Genomic DNA, 19471 nt, shown 5'->3' with positions numbered 1-19471 from the left:
GGTTACAAAATCATTTCTGCAGCACTCAAGGTTCCTAAGAGCACAGTGGCCTCCATAATCCTTAAATGGAAGAAGTTTGGGACGACCAGAACTCTTCCTAGACCTGGCCGTCCAGCCAAACTGAGCAATTGTGGGAGAAGAGCCTTGGTGAGAGAGGTAAAGAAGAACCCAAAGATCACTGTGGCTGAGCGCCAGAGATGCAGTAGGGAGATGGGAGAAAGTTCCACAAAGTCAACTATCACTGCAGCCCTCCACCAGTCGGGGCTTTATGGCAGAGTGGCCCGACGGAAGCCTCTCCTCAGTGCAAGACATATGAAAGCCCGCATAGAGTTTGCCAAAAAACACATGAAGGACTCCCAGACTATGAGAAATAAGATTCTCTGGTCTGATGAGACCAAGATTGAACTTTTTGGCATTAATTCTAAGCGGTATGTGTGGAGAAAACCAGGCACTGCTCATCACCTGCCCAATACAATCCCAACAGTGAAACATGGTGGTGGCAGCATCATGCTATGGGGGTGTTTTTCAGCTGCAGGGACAGGACGACTGGTTGCAATTGAAGGAAAGATGAATGCGGCCAAGTACAGAGATATCCTGGAAGAAAACCTCTTCCAGAGTGCTCTGGACCTCAGACTGGGCCGAAGGTTCACCTTCCAACAAGACAATGACCCTAAGCACACAGCTAAAATAACAAAGGAGTGGCTTCGGAACAACTCTGTGACCATTCTTGACTGGCCCAGCCAGAGCCCTGACCTAAACCCAATTGAGCATCTCTGGAGAGACCTGAAAATGGCTGTCCACCAACATTCACCATCCAACCTGACGGAACTGGAGAGGATCTGCAAGGAAGAATGGCAGAGGATCCCCAAATCCAGGTGTGAAAAGCTTGTTGCATCATTCCCAAGAAGACTCATGGCTGTACTAGCTCAAAAGGGTGCTTCTACTCAATACTGAGCAAAGGGTCTGAATACTTATGACCATGTGATATTTCAGTTTTTCTTTTTTAATAAATTTGCACAAATTTCTACATTTCTGTTTTTTTCTGTCAAGATGGGGTGCTGAGTGTACATTAATGAGAAATAAAATGAACTTCTTTGATTTTAGCAAATGGCTGCAATGAAACAAAGAGTGAAACATTTAAAGGGGTCTGAATACTTTCCATACCCACTGTACATTCACATTAATATGTTTATGTTTTTAAACGAACATAAATAAATCTCCTCATCATCAGCGAGCCACAGCATTTACTGTAATGTAGCCTCTACTTGGGCAATCCGCCCACCAATATATAATTACTCAGTTTCGTCATCAGTAAATCTTCCATAAAGAGGCCTTATTTCATTCTTTTCAAACTAATTTTTGGCCACATATCTATCTGAGTTGTAGGCACTGCAATGATCGGGACTGGTAGCGTGTGAGGCGTTTAGGGAACATTGGTTTAGGGTATGATACCCAAACCCTACATGGAGCTGACAGAAAGTTTGTTTCCTTTTACTTGGAAATCAGCAAAATTAGTGCAACAACTAATGAGTAATAGATTAGGCATCAGTCTAAAAGCTAAATATTCAACAAAGATGTTACAATACAACCTATAAGGGTAGATACATTTCTCTACCTAATTATGCTACAAATCCCTCCAATAACTGTACAGATATTTCAGTCTGGAAGTGGTGAAACAACCAACAGAACAACATTTTCCTTTCAAAATGAAGGGGCTAAATTTGCATAAACCTGTGAATAAATACTGTGTTCGGGGCTTTTAACATTTGCAGCATATTCAGTCTGCATATGGCTTAGACACATTAAAACTGTAAAAACGAACTGTTTACTGAGATTGCAGAGCGATTTAGTACTGTGACAGCACTATGATTCTTTGGAGCAGTAAATCAAAGGTGTCATATGAAAGCCTGCGGCCTCTCAATGCTAATAGTCTGGCAACGCCCCCGCCTGTGGCCACGGGTTTCATTTGGAGCCTGATGACCTGGATAAATCAGTTTAGTCCAGCTTGAGGCAGCTGTGAAATGTGTGAGTGTGTGGAGATAGGTGTTAAAATGGTGCGGTAACGCCCTTGGTTATATTCAGTAATGTGAACATCTAAATAGCATCATTTTCAGGTGGCTAAATGTTGGTGCTGAGTATCTGCTTTTGCCATTGGCCACCTGTTGAAGGGTAAATAACTCTAATTATATCACATCACCACACAATTGCAACCAATCACAAACATAACCTTCAAATTATTACACTATTCAAACTATGAAACAGTTATTCACGACATCACACTCATTATGTTGCAGGCCACCACACATAAAATATCAAGTGTCTTGAAAAGTATCTCTAATCTACTTTGCAACTCATCCGATTTGATCTCAGACACTTGCTTTAAAATTACTGCCTTCCAAAGCAATGCTGAAGAAAACAACACAAAATAACAACATGAACAAAGAAAATCCCCACGACTGATGATGATGAAACCATTTCCTTAACTACACATTTTCTTTGTCAAACCTTGTGACAACTCCAAATGTTAGCTGGTTTGATGAAAATGATAGTATGCTTTTGACAGACACTTTTATTCTGAGGCCTTAGCAAAAACAGGCAAAACAATTATTGTAGAAAAGCGACTGACAAACAGAAGATATAAGTGGAAGTGATTGAAGGACAGAGGAAAGGAGATTGATGGTTATGGAATGAAAAAATAGCAAAGAGATTGTTGATCGGAGACAGGTGGATACAAATACAAAGTTGGTGTAAAGGCAGCAGACTGTGAAGATCTGCCTGTAGAGTGTCTTAAGCAGACAGAAAGACATATCAGTCAGTCTATCCCTCCAGGGGCGCGACAGGACTGCATCCCCTTCTCAGAAACACATTTTTTAGCCGGTGTCAGGGTGGAGCTGAGGTCAACATGCCCATCTGTCACACACACATTATAAAAAGCGAACATACAAGGAAATGCACATGGCCATATGTAAAAATGCCACAGGTGACAGTGATCTGTTTTTGATAGAATAATATATGTGTTTGGTTTCATTTCAACATTAACGCTCTCATTCCCATCAAGACCTGTGTCCACCCTCGCACAAATCCAAAAATGGATCATTAAACACATCAGCACTTATAGTAACCAGCCACAGCTGTGATTTTTCATATAATCAGTGGTGCATGGTAATGCTTCCAGCCTCGAGGACAGACAAGCCATACGCTCGCTCGCACACACAAACCGTAAAGGACAACTTAGCTCAGGTAGCGCAAAGCAATCTTGGCAGAAAGCCTTGGCATATTCGCAGCCTTTTACTATCAACACAGTGAAACGGAGGGCTGACTCACAGCGTGCTGGCAAGGTAAGGTGTCCTTGAGTAAACCAATGTACAAACTGCATGCAGAAAGAGATGCTATTCAGCTGCTAGATGATAAGACCTTACCACCTGGTTTATGGCTTCGTTAATTTGAAGTTGGCAAAATGACAACTAAAAGTGTCACTCAGGAGAAAGACTGATGGGAGAAAGGGGGGGAAAAAAGTTAGCAGGAATGAGCAAGAATCAACAAAAGCTAGATAGGAAACTCCAGCATAGAGCAACAGATGCTGAATATTGTTCTCATTTATTCAGAGCCTGCTGTGTTAATGGCTCTGTAAATCTGCTGGTCTCACAGAGTGGTAGAAACCAGCATTGGCAGGCCTCAACAATGCAGCCTAATTGGAGATAAGCCTGAACAACAAGCCTATAGCTTAGCCTCATAAATTACAGCTCCTACACCACCCAGTCCAATTCCAAGAAATCACTACCAGAAATATACCAACCATCATGGCCTCTCATTCTTTGCTTTTTACTCCTTATGACTCATAAAATCTTATTCCCACTTGGTGACAGGACCGTCCTCCAGTCCTCCATCCATTCCTTCCTCCTTCCTCTCTTTCCTACTTGCCCTGGCCTTCCCCGGGTTGTAAAGTGGACTGTGCAGATTGAACAGTAAATTAAATTAATGTAGGCCATTTCTCAATCATTTTTCATCCCCCTAAAATGATTAAGGCTGACGTAAGAAGTTCATTAAAACAGAAAACATTAGGCTCATTAAAAAGCCATTAAAACTATCGCAGAGAGGTGATTTATGCCAGAGTGCGACTGGGGGAGGAAATGATTGGATGGTGGGTGGGTTGGAGGGGGTTAGTCCGAATGGAAAGAAGGAGGAAGTTGATGGTGGGGAGTCAGCTTCTTTTTTTTTTTTTTTTTTTAAAAGGCAACAAATACTAAACTCGTAGGAATAAAAGAGGAATGGAGGCAAAGTGGGTGGCAGGCATTAGAGCTTTTAAAGTGCCAGGCTCCTTCCTTCCCATTGCACCTACACTGGCATTTTTACTGCCAGTCTCTCTGATATCTTCACACTAAGTCAGCGGAGCTTCATACCAGACATCATTAACTGTCCTTAAGTTTGGCATTTACCAAACTAAATGTCATTGTTGCTAATCGTCATCTGTCGCACAAGACATGATGTATCCATGAGACTGAATGCACGTGTAGTTGCACTCATGCATACTAATGCCTCAAATTTCACCTCCGTCTAAGCAACAAAACTCTTCCACTTGTCTTGTTCTATATATTCCACCCTTTTTTGTGATACATCTGTTCAGAATATGTTGCGTTCAGCAAGATAGCATCTCAAAGCCCATTCTCTTCGTTTGACAAGGCAGAGGGAGAGCTTTCAGCCTACTGTTGCAGGTACAAAGTGGCAGAGAGATTGGTGGAGATGGAGAGGCAGAGGGGAATATTTTGAAGAAGGTCTTTGAAGCGGCAGGCAGCAGCTCTGTGTCGGATAGATTCGGCTGTGTGTGCTAACGCAGCAGCCGGTGACTCAGACAACAGCGCGCCCAGGTTTCTAGAGCTCAGCTCACCTGGAGAGGCTCAGCAGATCGGATGGTTAGATTCTGCTCACTCTCCGCCTAGCTGGAGGCAAGGTTTCACTGATATGTCTGCCGCTATCAGGCAGACAAGCTGTCTGTGATACTAATACGTCTCTGCATATTTGACTTGGCATACATTGGGAATACCCCAAGCTATATTTTAGGCATGTGTATTTCAAGCAAAAATACTGGTCAAACCATTCGATTATTATTCAAAGACAAATATACACACACACAAACTTGTTTCATTATCCCTATTGGGATTTTTATTGAAAATTAATTCCCTAGCCCCTTAGCCCTGACCTTTGCCATCACTTTTAAAGGCCAAACCTTAACTTTCACCCTAACCTAAACTTAAATCCACAGTGACACGTCCCCGTTAGTTAGTGCTCTTGCAGGCTTAATTCCACACTGAGATACTAAATCATGTTCTCCCCACATAGACACACACACAGAAAAAAAAAGAGAGAGTTGCTACGCCAAAAACCTTAAAAAAAAAACCTCACCAATAACAATGCTACATGTCTTTAGCTGTCATCCTTGAGATGACGACCATTGTTTGAGCTGCGCGACCGCAAACTTGTTTGTCTGTTGACAAAAACCAGACATTGATTGTTGATTTGTGGACATAATGTCTGCTTGCTGCTTAGCTTTTAAATGACTCTTCACAGCTGTGGTATACTTATGATAAACTAGCTTTACCCGGCAGCTTACTGCACCTCATCCATCTTGTTTTGAAGGAGTTCCAGGAAGAACTTTTTGATGGTTGTCGTAGTCTCTGCATCTTTCTGCCGTCTCTAACATAGCATCTAATCTCACAGAACCACAGACACTTTACCAGAAACCGGGAGCAACCGTTTTCGTCTTCTTCTCCTTTTGTTGTTTAATGGTGGTTAGCAGATAGTTTTTCGGTGCATTACTGCTGCCTTGTGACGTTAGTAACACATTACTACTTGCCAGCGGTACACATTTGAGAAATAAGACAACCCAGTAGTCAAATTTAGTATTTTATTTTCTTATTTTTGAATGGCTTTTTGATATTTAATGACCCATTCTTACTTTATCTTTCCAAATATTTAAGCTTTTGTACAAATTTCATCATGGCTTCCGTTAAACAAATTTGTGTCAGGCTGTATCTGGTAGATGAAGATGCTGTCATATTTGTTTATCATGTCAGTTAATAATTTTCTTTTATTTATTTTCTTCCTCTTGTATCTCATCTCCCTATTTTATAGAGGAAATACCTTACAACCGGCTGAACTTATCAAGGAAGAAATCCTTTGCACATTATTCATTCTGATTCTCTAAAGTGTTGTCTGTCAGTTAGCAAATTATTCAAATATTCACTGGTCTTTTTGAATGTGGGAATGCATACATATTGTTACTGTTCGACACGTAAAGCATGCAGAGCAGGTTTAAAAAGCTGGTGCACTGCAGCTCTTTTGCTCCCTCTAGGTATGCTCAGCTCGGCTGCATTTCCCCTCTTTGAAGATGGGAGAAACCTTTACATGCAAATGCACAGGCATGTGTGCACATACACAAACACATCCCACTTTCATGCAGATGTTTTTGTGTTTAAAGAGAATTCCAAATTGCGCCAGAAGCGGGCCAGTCGATGCTTTTAACCTGAGTGATCCTGTTGCAGACTCCCTAATTGTGTGAAGTTGCCAACTGTTTTTTGTCACGGGTGTGTGTTTAGTGTCTAACCATCCAGCTGACAAAGATACACTTTGATTTCTTGGCAAACGGTTGAACTGGTTTGCAGTCTGTAGGCATGGGTAGAGTTTTCATATGTGTGTATGTAGGACTGAGCATTGCGTGTGTGACTGGTTTAGCTGCACACAGAGAGAAAAAGTCAAAGAAGCCAGCTGTTGGTCACATATCTAATGTTCAAGCTGGCTCAGAGTTCAGAGTTACTCCACTATATATTGACTCAGTTCTAGAAATTATGCTTGTGTTTTACTTATTTTGAAATTGTAAAAATGTTTTGTTAGTAATGCTGCCGTGTTTATATATTTTTTAATTTATTTATGTATACTTCTTAATTTATATGATCTGGAAAGTCAATAAAAGATGACATTGACTGCATCTCCAGAATTTTCACTGGCAGGTTATTCCTTTTGGGCTTTGTTACTTTATCTGCCTGTAGCAACAAAGAATGTTTTCCTTTTTATGTTTCTTTTTAGACAGTCAATACTTTTGGTACACCTTGGGCAGAGATTGTGTTTTTCACAGTGACGTTTATGGCTTTGTACCTAATTGACATTTAACAAAACTAAAAATTTTCTCCAAAGCTTAAAGCGAAAAAATTCAATACAAATTGATTTTAACTTTTTGTTGCTGTGTGCTAGATGAGAGGATTGGCACATTACTGGTCCAAGACTTGAAGTCTAGGGATGGGCATTTTCAAGCTAAAATACTATTCAAAATTCACTCTGAACTATTTGACTATTATTTGACTATACAGGTGCTGTCAGGGTTTGGGTAGATTGGTTAGATGTAGGTGGGCAAAGATGCCTCAGGGTTCAGATCCACCACTTGCTCCTACCCTGGTCATATAAGTATGGTCATTTTTGGCAAGAAAAAAAAAGAAACAAAATGCCAGATTTGAGACTTCAAAACATCAGTTGACAAACCAACGTGAGAGACACGTTGTGAGACACAGTGGGTTGCCTATTGGTCCTGGAGAACACTGATACAACACAAAGAACACTTTTGTGAGTAAAAGTGTAAATCGTTCCTGGCCACAATTATGTCTCTTTCAGACTGTAGCTGGTTTTATCATACAGTATATGGGCATAATTTCTAGGAGACCGGTTTGCATTTACAAATTATTTGTTTTATCTCTTCCTGTCAACCAGACCTTCAGCGTGTTTGACTCTTCCTCCACACTTTTACTTGCTTTTGCCTTTTCCTTTTCCAATTTCTCCCATTTTTCCCCTGCCGCTCTCTGCCTTTGCTTTTAGTGCATAATTTGTTCACAAAATCCTCTGATCTGTTCAGCTCCAAAGGATCCTGTTGACACATGAATTATGGAATTGGGCATTATTCAACATTGTTTCATGCTCCTCTTTACATTGTGTTGCTTTGCATTTATTGGTAGGAAGTGCAGATCGGAATAAAACATGATAGATTCTTTTTTTGTTGTTGCAAAGTCTGATGCAATATTTGCTTACAACAGAACTGTGCTGCTCCATTTCCTACAAACTTCTCCCCTACAGAGATGTGTATAATAAGGCATATACAAACATACACATACTGTCATGCATATGTCTTGGTTACTCTTTGCATATATGCAGCAGAGACACATTAGCACTGCTTGTGTGTTGTCTTGTGGTTTCTGTGCAAACAGCATTGAGCTTTGCTGAGCCCCACAGAGGAAAATCACATTTGGCTGCATATTCATGGAAACTGTTGATGCATACTTTTGTGACTTTTTTTTTCTTTATAATTACCACTGATTCTGGGAGTAGCTTGCGGCTTGTGTGCATGTGCATGTAACACTTTCTGTCAGGAGTGGTGGCTTGGTGGCCAGCATGAAACAGAAGTTTGCCCACCATAACTCTAAACCATGTATCCCTTGGTTACGCAAACACCCATACGCACAAAGGCATGAGTATGGACTCCTTCAACCCAAATGAGTGACATGTGCGGCCAGCTTTAGCTTTTTAATGAATTAGTCATAACTGTCATCATCAATCAATCAATCTATCAATCTTTCAGTCACTCCAACAGGGCTGCCATGGAGCCATGCATTATGCATGGTCTGTTATTCTGGAAAGGGGAGACAAACCGCTCGTTCCATATGCATATGTTTGTGTAGCTTTCTAAAGCATGCTTTGTAAGTATATGAAGCGTTGAGGTCTGGCGATGCTAACTGCAAGGCAGAAGCTGCATGAGTGAGTTTAGCTTTCTGATGGAGTGACTAGCAGCTATCTGGACCTCCTGACAGCAGACCCTCAGTCAATTTCCTCTTGTGTTCTCCCTGTCTCTTCGTCCAGACTGATACCTGTCACTGGCAATTTGGGACCTGGACAGCTTCTACTGGTTGCGTGTCTTTTCTTCTGAATGTTGTTATTTTTTTACGCCTTGAAAAATGAACAAATTTAGAAAATTGCATACAAGTGGCTTTCACAGAAAACAATAGCTTATTTTAATGGTGTATTACTTGCACTGTTTGTATTAATTGCATTCAATTCTACTGAGGGTACAGTAATCATGTGTTAATGGTTACAAAAATTGGCAAGTATTTGTATTTTTTTCCTATTGTCACCAAATATCAAGAAAAGACCAAAATAATCCACAAATTGATTCTACTAACAGGTTTATGTATATGATACAGCTTATTATGGCATAGACGTCCAAGGTTGTCCACAAACTATAATTACTTTAAGACCATGAACCGAAACAGTGCCTGAAATATGACAAAAAAAGAATGCAAATAAAGTAGCCAATGTGTAATAAATAAAAATGGAAAATTATTATTACAAATATGCAATACCGTGTCATAAAACTCTCTCATCCAGTATTTTTCCCTTTGTGCAAGATTTTATGCTGCTGAAAAGGCTCAGATATGTTTACTGTGTTTGTCTGTCTCTCCTGTCCAACATCCTCTTCATGCTGATACTGTGAAAAGACATTTATCAAGTGGAGCTCAAACAAAACCACAGAAACTGATTCACACATGCTAAACTGCTGCATGTTGACAGGCTGAATGTCAGTAGCTGATGTTAGTTGCAGCACTCAACATAGTTATGAGCTATCGCTGCGTTAGCTTACACATGGTAACGTAAGCCTTTTTGAATGTGCTGTGCGGCGCATCAATACAACAGAAGACAATAACATCAATGTGTTAGCATGTGAACACATGCGACCACATATTGTTGATATAAACTGAACAACTGAAAATCCCTTACCTTGAATTCTGGATGTCTGTCTTTCAGCTGCTCCGATAACGCTGAGGTGTCTCGACCTTTCCTTTCAAATGTCCTGTGAAACACGGAACTTGACCTTTATCATCAACCCTACATGTTTCCACACGAGTCAGTAATATTTGTGTGTCCACATATCGCAGCAGACCGATTGCTGCAGCTGCACTCGCCACTGCTATTCTGCATGCTGTTTTATCGTCCAGTATGTACAGCATCTACTGCACCTTTGATATCTTTGGTAACAAAGAAAACAAAACTTATTTTGGTGTTTGCTTGGTAACAAAGTAAAGGTTCTTGTGACATCCCAATTAATTCCATACTTTTAAAGATTTAAATATCTGCAATAGGTATGAAAAGGCTTGTTGCTGAGGGCCACAGACTAGTGAAATCAGAATAAATAAAAGGCAGACTTTCATTAACGTGCCCTCAGATTTTTTTTGACAATAGGGAAGTTATGTAACAACACATCCCTTGTCCTTCAAGATTCAGTCCCAGTTTGAACTTAAAAGTTAGAATTAGATGTAGTGTTTAGTGCAAAACATCAATACACTGTCCCCACAAGTACAACAGGATGAGTTTGTGTGTATTGAGACAGGCAAACACATGTATAGGCTAATTACTCCAAGAGTTTATCCATAAAAAGAACAGCGGGTAGTAGACAAATTTAATTTCACATTAAGACCAACAATAGAGAAATTCCCCCCAAAACACAGTGGTTATTTTGAAATGGGTTATTTCAATGTCAGTGGATTCACTCTTTAGAAGTGAACATTGTACATATTTAAGAAGTGAATGTAGGTCTGCAGTTATTATGTTCGTTGTTCTGACTGTCATAACTCTGTTGAATCACAAGGAGCTTGTTACAAACTCTGAGGTCAAACAGCGAGATGAAATATGTAACGGGTACCCTCAGCAAAAATGCTTTGACTTGCACACTTCACACCTCATCCTCCCATCCTGCTTTTGGTGGATTCATAATTAATGATCTAAAAATGAATAATGCATTTTCATTTCACCCACTCCAGTGAAACAAGAATTTGTGGCGTGTGACCATGTCCACTCAACTTAAAACAACTGTTTGCCCCCCTAACAATGGACCCCCCCACCCCAGCACCGTAGATTTCCCTGATCCCAATAAAGCATTTTCCATACACCTGCTTACCTCCATTCACTGGGATTTTTTTTTTTTTTTTTTATCCCCACACAGATCATCCACTTGCTCGTAGCATCTCCTGCCCAAAAGAGAGACGATCCATTAATCAGCAAATAGTGCATTACCTTTGTAATTAACATTCAACTGAGTTTCACCCAGTAATATTTCATTAGTTTATATGCAAATAATTTTGAGCGATTGCCTCATTTGGTCTGTGAGTGCAATGATATATTGGTCTGGTGAAGGAATGTACATGTGTGTATCGAGCGTATACTGGTGTGTGTGTGTGTGTGTGTGTGTGTGTGTGTGTGTGTGTGTGTGTGTGTGTGTGTGTGTGTGTGTGTGTGTGTGTGTGTGTGTGTGTGTGTGTGTGTGTGTGTGTGTGCGTGCGTGTATGCACTTATACTGCCACACTGTAGGTTAACGCATTTTCATGAACTCTATCTCTCTGTCTCTAACACACGTGTTCTTTCTCCCCATCGCAAACACACACAAATGCACACATGCACAGACACACACACACATGTGCATGATAGATTGCTAGGCCATATATCCTTGTGTTGGGTTTTTAAAGGCATTAAGCTCTTTACTCGCATTGAACTAATTTCAAATTCGCTGCACTCCATCAAACCCGAGCTGACTATTAAAAGAGCACGGTCAATTCCCTCTGAGTTTACCTGAAATATACCTGCAGATACTTGCAGCTCTAACAGCTGCCAGTCCTTCATGTTTTATTTAATCAGTGCATAAAAAAACTTCGAGAAGGTGTTACCATTAAGTCGATCATTAATTCTCTATTGATTTAATTCCTCCCAATCGATTTCTTCCGGTTTTGATGTGATTTTGTCACAGGTGCGTTTACTTTAAAGTAATAATCTTGAAAAATTGTATGTAAATAAGTCTCCATTAACTCAATATACTTATCTATATATCACCTAGTGTGGTAATACAATGGTCCTCGATTTAAAGTATGATTCCATTTTAATGCAACTCACATTGTATATTTGTAGGTGTTGAACGCAGGTTAATGTTGCTTGAAAGGAATTATTTGGGTTAATTTGCTTTCTTGCCATAATGATGAGATGAGAATGGAGATATAATCTTGCTTTTGGTAACTTAGCATAAAGACTGGAAACAGGGGGACACAGCTAGCCTGGCTGTGTCCAAAGGTAACACTATCCACAAAACAAACATCTCTAAAGCTGACTAATATTTCATAATTTCATATAGTTCTGGTTTACATGTACGTTAACAAATGTGTTTCCAAAATGTTTGACCAGCGAAAAGATTGTGGCGCCATTACTAAAAAGAGGATCTCGGTTAACCCAACTTATTTGAATAAGAAAACAAATGCAAAGTAGAAGTATCTCCTCATTCTAACCATTCTTCACAGATTGGAGACATGCTGAGTCAATTTAAACCTAAATATTTCCCTGTGCCAAGAGAAATTACTATCGGTATACCAGGAGCAATCACTTATTTGATAATGAGTTACCAAAAGTTCAGAAAAGTTACCTTGGTTAACAAAATCTGGCTACACTAACAGCTAGTTTACAACCTGTCAGATCCTTTGATGATCGGTCTTTCACCCACTGGAGGTTTTTGTAGAATGTCATTAAGCCTTTGCAGCAATTTTATCATGGTCATATCTGTAGTATATTTGACCCATTCTCAATCCCAGGCTATAAAATACTGCTGTCTTTTCACCTCCCATCGGTGTCTCAGAGAAATGTAAAGGATTCCTAAAGTTTGGGCGTTTGGATTAGGTTTTGTAGAAGCTCTTAGTTTGAGTTAAAATGTGCATTTTTTTCATCTGTCAGTAAAGTTACTTTATATACCCTCTGTAAGTTAAGTACGTCATGTAAGTTTACCTGAGTATGTTACTTGAAATTAATCCATCTTGATGTGTGCTTTCACACGGACACAAACACTGGTCCCGAGTGACGGTCCTGTGATTGATCCGTCTAACCAGCCCTGCCCTCCACCCTACGCAGACCTTCTCACGCTTTCTAATACCTCACCTGACTTCTCACTTCGAATCAGGTTGTCACGGCACCAACGGCAAAGGGCAACTTGTACATATCTCTGAGACACCAGCAGGCGTTGACAGGTTGGCAGTATTTAATGCTCTAAGAATGAGAAGGCTGATATATTCGACATATAGGTACAGTATGTTTACAATAGAGATGATGTACGAGTTCAAGGGATGTGGTATTTCTACCCTTAATAGAGATTGAAACAGGACATTTTACTGCAATGATTTGCCTAGAAAGTATATTGTGGGACCCCCTGAAGCACTCGGGTTCACCCAGCATTCTGCTTCTCTGCAAATATGTGGTTTGGTTGAACATGTCTCCACTTTTCACCCCAGAAAAGCTGATACAACCAATATGATGACCTTAGACAGAGAGGGAAGGACGGGGGGACGGGGGGATGGAGGGAGAGACGGAGACAGGGCAAGGGAGAGAGGGAGAGAGAGAGAGAGAGAGAGAGAGAGAGAGAATATATGCTGGTCTCTGTGTACTCATTTATAATGCATCCTGTCAAAGATGGGCCTGACCATTGGCTCTTTGCCTTGTCAGACTAAACCACGTGCTGTAAGGTACTCGGCGACAGTTTGTAATTATGAGATCCGCCAAGTTGACGACAGGAACTAGATGGAATTGAGATTACCGTTGGCTGTCAAAATATTACAGAATTCTATAAAATTGCTTTCAATTTTATGTCTAGTCAGACATAAATTGCCCGCTTCAATAAATTAGAAAGGCTGATAGGTATGCTAAGGCAAGAAAATTATTCCTCCTTCATTTTTACAGTTTTGCATTCCACTCAAGAACATTAATATTTTCTCTCAGTCTAGGGTTTGTGCTTTTTAACCAAGTGAGCAAAATATTCAACATATTTGTAATTATAATTAACCCATGCTAAAATAAAACTACACAACATACTTTGAATGTAATACTGCTTAAGGTTTGCAAATAAAATAGTTACACGCAAGGTTTTAGACTTGCTGACACTTCACAGTAGTCGTTACAGCAAACAACGAACTGAGCCACTATTTTGTCAGTAACACCCCAGAAGAGCATCTTTTTACAGTGCAACCAAACAAACCTGTTGTTTTAAAAATTAAGCCAGTCAAAAATACTTGCAGCAGAGGCTGATTCATTCTGCACAGGACGTGAGTCGTCTTCAACATAACAGTAGAGCACTGACAGCTTCTTATCTCGTTTGTCTAACCTTCTGTCTGTAGCATTTCATAAAAAAAATGGGAGGCTCCTTCTAGGTCCAAGTCTTTCTGCAATACTTTAAATGGATTCACTGACTGAATAAACTGCAGAAAATCTAAATTTTGTTTTTGGTTATGTAGAAACATTTTTGATGACCAATCACAAATGATGTACAAACAAATCATAAACAAAGCCATATTGTGTTTTGGCAGTTGAACATCGTCAATGCAGTCAACCTAGTATCATACTAAAACCTGTAATACACTCATCTGTCCACTAAAAGATATGGTGTCACGTTTAGCCATCCACTTAGGTCCAGCCCGTTCTCATTCCCAGAGGTACATACACAGGAATTTCACCCGTGAGAATGATGTTTGAGTCCGTGAGAAAGCAAACATTAAAGTGCATTTCTTTTAAGTAGCTTAAGTATGTTTCTTATGTATCATAACATATTTAACTTGCGTAATATAGTCATTTATAACATATCTTGTGCTACCTGTGTAAAATTACTTAATTTGAGTCAAACCATAATGTTTGGTGCCCAAAACTAAGGAAATGAAAAACAGTCACATCACTGTTTGAACTAAGGGAGGGATCCCACCACAATACAAAAACAATAAAACAAACAAAAATTACCATTTACAAAAGTAATCAGAGAGCGTATGTGTAATGAATGGTTATTAAAAAAAAAAAAAAAAAAAAAAAAAATGTTATTCATGAATATATGGTAATCTCAAAAGTGTGCGCGTGTGTGTCTGTGCGTCTGTGTGTGTGTCTGTGTGTCTGTCTGTTTCCACCACAGCTAACACTCAGGCAATATCATTACATGACAACTGCCAATGTGTCCACTCGGGCTGATTCATTGGCCCTGAGTCCGGGGGCTTGCCCGGGAAAGAAAGCTCTCCATCAAGTTGGAAGTGAGCAGACGCTGGCCTGAAGCTGACAGCTTTTCAATATGTAAACTTTCTGTGTTTATTTATTTCCTTCTTAATGACCTCAGGTTCAAGCCAAAAGGCCCTTTTTTTTCTCTTCTTTTTTTTTATTTGGTGAAAAAATAAACCAACAAAGCAGTAATTTTTCCTGTTGATCATTTGTCACTGGCACATCAAAGTCAAAGACTGGAGTTACTTTGAACGGAAAGTTTGTTCAACACTTGAGATGGATGCCTTTGAAACTTTACCCTTTAATACCAATAAGTGCTTATGTCATTCCTGCCCCCTCTGACACGCACACACACACACACACACACACACACACACACACACACACACACACACACACACACACACACACACACACACACACACACACACACACACACACACACACACACACACACATATTTTTGTAAACTCTGCCCACACCTTACCCACTTCCTCCCTCTCCACTCAGCTCTCCCTCCCTTACCTGCTTTAATCAGAGTAATGCCAACACATCACAGCACTATGGGCTCGGTTAGACAACAAGACAGGTAATGAGATTACACACAGACTACAGCACTGCATGTAGTTCAGTTAGCAAAGGTGGGAGGGAGGGGGGCTGGTGGTGGGGATGGGATGGGGGGCTACTCTGCCTTTTTTCGCTTTTGGAAGGGCATTCAAATGAGTTGGCCGAGCATGAAGCATAGCTCGGACACTTCTGTGACATCACGCCTGTCTCTACAGGGGCTGCTGGTTACCTGTGGCACTCTCTTGATGCGTCTCAATCGGAGAGAGGATGAGTTACTTTGATGTGTTGCTGTAACTTCCCCCACTAGCCCCATCTTTGAGTGACTCTTGAAGTTGCAGTGTCTCAGTCTCTCTATGCATCACACTCTTTGGCTCTTTCCTGCATGTTAATGAACTCGGCAATAAGCTGCGTTGTTGTTGTTTCTTGGCAATGGGTTGGCTCGGGACAGAAGGCTCACTGCTTCTTCGGCCTTATTTTTGTCAGTCTTTCAGAATGGGCAGGTGCTATTTTTTTGTGTGTTTATGTTGGCGCGTGTGCGTTTTTGTGTAGTGAGTAAGAACGGGGGTTAGTCAAAAAAAAGCTCATTTTGATGACCGGAAGAAACAGGAAAAAAACAACATCCTAGTTTTAGACCTGAACGATGAGACTCATTAAAGTGTTTGTTTTGCCAAAGATCACTGTCTCTGTGCCGTATTGGAGGAGAAGGTTGCTTCCATCAGAGTGCCGGAATAATCACAAACCAGCTGTCAACCAGGATCTGCCTTTTCATCATTCATCAGCACCTGAACTGTGTTTGATCTGACTCTGTTTGTGCCCCGCATTTGGTGAATACGTGTATATGTACCTGCATGTATGTGTTTGTGTACATGCTTAAGGGGACCATGCTGGGACGCTTTGGAGAAACCATTTGACAACTATGGTAAACATATTACAAATGCAGGGAGAGAGTGCGTGTGCGAGAGTGTTGATGTGTTTGAATATATTTCACCAAACTGGTGATCCTAATCTCGTGCGGGGTCAGACTATAGCAGGATTAGGGGAGGGAGGGGTTGGGGACAGTGAGATACAGGTGCTGGAGCTCCTTTTCTGCATGCTGAGCAGAAACATCAGATTTGCGCCGTGTGTGGTGTGTGTGTGTGTGTGTGTGTGTGTGTGTGTGTGTGTGTGTGTGTGTGTGTGTGTGTGTGTGTGTGTGTGTGTGTGTGTGTGTGTGTGTGTGTGTGTGTGTGTGTGTGTGTGTAAGTAAGCTTCTCTCCTGCTCCCAGAGGACAGAATACAACTTCAAAGGCATCCAGATTATCTTTCATTAATGCAAATCAGTGCGTTTGAAATGAATTGAACTATAGCAATGGAGTGACAGAGATTGTTGTGGACTGGATAGCTTCGGCCTTTTTTGGCAAATAGGGCTCACTCTTTTCACTCCGCCACCTCCCTCTCTTGTGGCTGGAACTCTTTTTTTTTTTTTTTTTTTCTACTGTACTTTTTATGCTCTAATACCTACAGTGTCAACATCACGGATGAGCTCGGCTTTCCAGGGGGGATCGAGCAATCTGCATCCGAGTGTCACAGATGACCACTGCGGAACCCTGCGGGTGATCCATCACTATGGTAACTGGACGACGGGGACCAACTCGTAATGCAACAATTGATCAATGTGCAAACTGTAATTAAAAAGCGCTGCACTAATAAGTACCTTGGGAGCAATAGCCATTCCACACGCACGGTCAGAGCACTGGAGAGTGGGCTGGCGGGAGAGAAGATGGAGGAGTAGTGGAACAGAGTGAGGGGATAAGAGGGATGGAGATGGATATAGGAGGTATTAAAGATGAGTAGAGTTAGAAGAGAGGGAGCAAGGGATGCTGCAGGGCTGTAACGAGAAGGCCTGGGTGAGAAGATCAAAGCTCAAGTGTTACGATGGACAGATTGAAAAGCATGAGGTCGGGGGGAGGCAGAGCTGGGTGCTGCTGCTGGCTGAATATCTAACAAGCAGGGAGGGGCCGGGGGGGGGGGTGACATGAATTGGCTGCAAAGGGAAAATATCATATTTGAATTATGAAACATTTTAGCAGCCCGCTTCTGTTTCTGGAGCCAGATGTATGCGCCCAGTCTTTGCAAATTTAACACTGTTTACATCACAGCGACTCCAAAGGCGGAAGCGACAGATGAAGTGAAGAAGAATTCTAATGCAGCCCTTTGTCTCCTAATCTCTCGCCATATCTTATTAAGCTGCACATCCATACACATCCTAATTATAACTCGTTTTAAGTCCCGGCTATGAATCGCAAATGCATCCCCCAACATGTGTGGCTTGGAATGAACTCAAAACACGTGCTCACACACCCCACCAAAGTCATAAACCCTAGGTGGGATATTCTTCTAAATCCCTTCGTAAACAATTAGGCAAGTTATAGACTGTTTAATGAGATAAAAGTAGATAAAACCTTGTCTTTTGTTTGTCTGTCCGCTGGGACCACGAGCTAGGAGTTAGTCCGTGTTATCGGGATGTCTCCCCTGAGGCGGCTGCACGGCTGGAGAGCTCCAGGCATTAGCACACACCGCTCCAGCTCGAGGTGTGTGGGTCTACACGTGTGGGCGTGTGTTTCAACTTCAGTACAATGCTCCAGGTGTAATCCAAGTTTATTCAATTTCTCTTTTTCATTTGGCTCTGCCTCTTTTTTGTTTTTTTCCTCTTCCTCCTGGCCCTCATCTCCTCAGCCCCGAATAAGGCAATCCTCTGCGAGCCTCACACAGACAACAGCACAGCAGAGGCACGTTTCCATTGCCCAGGAGGCGGCAAATTAAACAAGGCTGTGAAGGAGAAATTCCTCCCTCTTCCCTTTTCATTTGAATTTGTGATTGTTTGCTGCAGTGTTGCTGTCTGCCGCTACACATTGGGAAGCATGAAATGAGAAGCGCTTTAGTGTTTATTGAGACTCACGCGGTGTTGAGCGGACAAGATACAGTGAAATCTCATTTTCATTCATACCAGCCAGAGCTCATTCAAAACAATGTGCCAGGAGCTGAAACTGACAGAAATCACCCAAAAACCAGTTTAGAGAATTATTGCTACCACTTTCTTCTGCCTGCCTGCCTTTATCGCAGCCTTCTTATCAATTCCTGTCTCAACGTCCGTGTTTGCCAGTTATCACACATCAACCGCTAATCGAGAGAAAGGGTCCTGTTCTGTCAACAACCTCCCGGATCTAAAAGATCTTATCCCCCCTCAGCACATGTCTGCAAATATTTTGTTACCATAAATGATTCATGCGTCTTTGCATCTGACGGTGAAATGCATATCCTTGTTTACGTGTTCTCCCCCTCTTTAAATGTGATGTGCCTTTTTTTTTTTCTAAATATATTTATCAGACTGCAATTACTAGTGTGCAGAATAGCCTGGAGAGGAAGTAGCACAAACGTCAACCGCACACTTGAATGAGCTAAACCGGCTAAACGATGACAAGCACTCTCGCTGTCAGATAAACAGACTAACAGGCATCAGGGTTTAACGTACACTTCACGATCCCCACTCGGGGTGGTTAATGTAAACATCCGGCTCTGCAAATTGGCAAAACATCAAAGTCTCTTGTGATATAGGAGGTGGGTAAAGGGGTAGCGGGACAGCTGATCATAAACCGTTATAACCATATAATATGACAGATGTTTTTTCTATTTCCTGACATCAAAGGGTGTGCACATGTGAGGGTTCTATATTTTCCTCTATCATCACGGGAGGTGAAAGGTCGTGTGTCCTTTTGACACTTTCTGATACGTCACTTGAGAGTTGCACTCGCAGCTACTTTTCAGGTTATGGGTCAGT

This window comes from Brachyistius frenatus, unplaced genomic scaffold (assembly GCF_029030835.1).
Source record: "Brachyistius frenatus isolate BFR_SWC_R1_liver_20210118 unplaced genomic scaffold, ASM2903083v1 Contig_22, whole genome shotgun sequence".
NCBI lineage: Eukaryota > Metazoa > Chordata > Actinopteri > Embiotocidae > Brachyistius > Brachyistius frenatus.
Note: the sequence above shows the minus strand (reverse complement) of the source record.